Source organism: Pristiophorus japonicus, chromosome 25, assembly GCF_044704955.1.
Source record: "Pristiophorus japonicus isolate sPriJap1 chromosome 25, sPriJap1.hap1, whole genome shotgun sequence".
In the NCBI taxonomy this organism is placed as follows: Eukaryota; Metazoa; Chordata; class Chondrichthyes; family Pristiophoridae; genus Pristiophorus; species Pristiophorus japonicus.
The window spans coordinates 13090357-13092172 of NC_092001.1; the positions used below are offsets into that span (position 1 = coordinate 13090357).

The 1816-nt window shown below is 48.2% G+C and overlaps 1 non-coding gene across 1 annotated transcript; it reads left to right on the forward strand.

Moving 5' to 3' along the window:
- The first annotated feature begins 1518 nt into the window (after nucleotides 1–1518).
- trnak-cuu (transfer RNA lysine (anticodon CUU)) lies at nucleotides 1519–1591 on the forward strand. Its single transcript has one exon. It is a non-coding gene; the product is annotated as a tRNA-Lys (tRNA).
- The last annotated feature ends 225 nt before the right edge of the window (nucleotides 1592–1816 follow it).

The following is a 1816-nucleotide window of genomic DNA, read 5'->3' on the forward strand; positions in this document are numbered from 1 at the left end:
TAACCGGTGCTGTAATATTTGATAAAAGTTGCCCCAGATTCGTGGTGTCATCGGCAATGAAGATTTTGAACCAGAAAGCAATAATACAGTGAGTAAAATGGGATATGGTTTTCGAGTTAAGATGCAAAGCACAGGACAAATGATTGAAGTATGGACTGTTCCTGAGTTAGCATTTGTTTGATTGTGCAAAAGAAGGTGAAGGGTTAATTAATGATGGTTTCCCGTGAAAGCAAGAGAAAAGTTGAAGAACAAACCAGACGGTGCCTGTCACGTGAGCGCTGCTTGTGATACCTGGTGGGAATGGGCGGGGATTTCAAAGCCCCTTGTATTGCAGAACCTTCCCCACCGTGCCTTTGCGGCAACGACACCAATTTTAATTGCGTCCTTCAGCACGTAATCCTGGATCTTGGATTTCGCCAGTCTGCAACACGCAGAGTGGACATCTCCTTGCTCTGGAAGACCAGCAAGTTTCGGCAAGACCAAAGAGCGTCTTTGACCGAGTTGATGGCCCTCCAGCAGCAGATAATGTCTGTCTCGGTGTGTGTCCCTGGGAACAGCCCACAGAGCACAGAGTCCTGTGTTACGGAGCTGCTCGGGATGAACCTCGACACAACCACGGCATCGCTTTTCAAATCAGGTTCCCTGATGGTGTAGTGGTTAGGATTTGGTGCTCTCACCGCCGCTGCCCTGGTTCGATTCCCGTTGAGGGAAATTGTACTTTTAATTCAAAACCTTATAAAAAAATAGTTAATCTATTTTTCACACCTTTATGCATCTCCTGTGCAAAAAAAAAAGAAGCATTGTTTTAAACATCATTAATTATTTCATAAAATTCTATTGTCATATGATATATTTTGCCCTGAGCATATGAGGAACTTTTCTCTCGATCCCATTGGGTTTTATTCTGGTAATCTGGTGCTGGAAGTGGAGATGTTTCCGCTGTGTAGCGGTTAACACGTCACGCAAATCATAGACACCATCAGAGGCAGTCCCTCTGGCTCGAGGAGGACTTGCTTCCACTCCCAAAGTGAGTCCTTTGATGGCTGAACAGTCCGATACGAGAGCCACAGAACCTGTTACAGGTGGGACAGACATACGTCGAGGAAACGGGTCGGTGGGACTGGTTTGCCGCATGCTCTTTGCGCTGCCTGCGCTTGGCCTCTTCATGCTCCTTGCGTCGAGACTCAAAGAGCTCAACGCCCTCCCAGATGGACTTTCTCCACCTCGGGCGGTCTGCGGCCAGGGTCTCCCAGGTGTCAGTGCTGATGTCGCTCTTTACCAGAGAGGCTTTGAGGCTTTGAGGGTGTCCTTGTAACGTTTCCGCCGTCCTCGTTTACCCAGAAGGAGCTCCACATAAGCACGTAAGGATTAGGGGCTGGAGTTGGCCATTCGGCCCCTTGAGCCTGGTCCACCATGGAAGAAGACCCTGGCAGTTCGTCAACAGGACGTTGAAACATCTGGGGCGGATCCAACTGGCGCCTGGCTGCAATGAGTGATAAGAACCTAAGCTGGACAGAAGCCTGGCTAGCTCAGCCTGTAGAGCATGAGACTCTTAATCTCAGGGTCGTGGGTTAGAGCCCCAGGTTGGGCGATTGCATTTATTTTCATTCAATGTTGCTTTCATAGAAAACCTCTGACCGAAACGGCACAAAACAAAAATGTTCCTTTCAAAGTCATTAAACTCCGAAATTTCCGCGCCCCGCGAATCTCCTGATTCAGATGCCTTTTCTTTCGCCGACTCAATCCATGTCCCTTTGCAAAGTTGTGCTCCCACCCAGACTATGAAATGAGCCACTAACTTATCGAATCAAGGAAT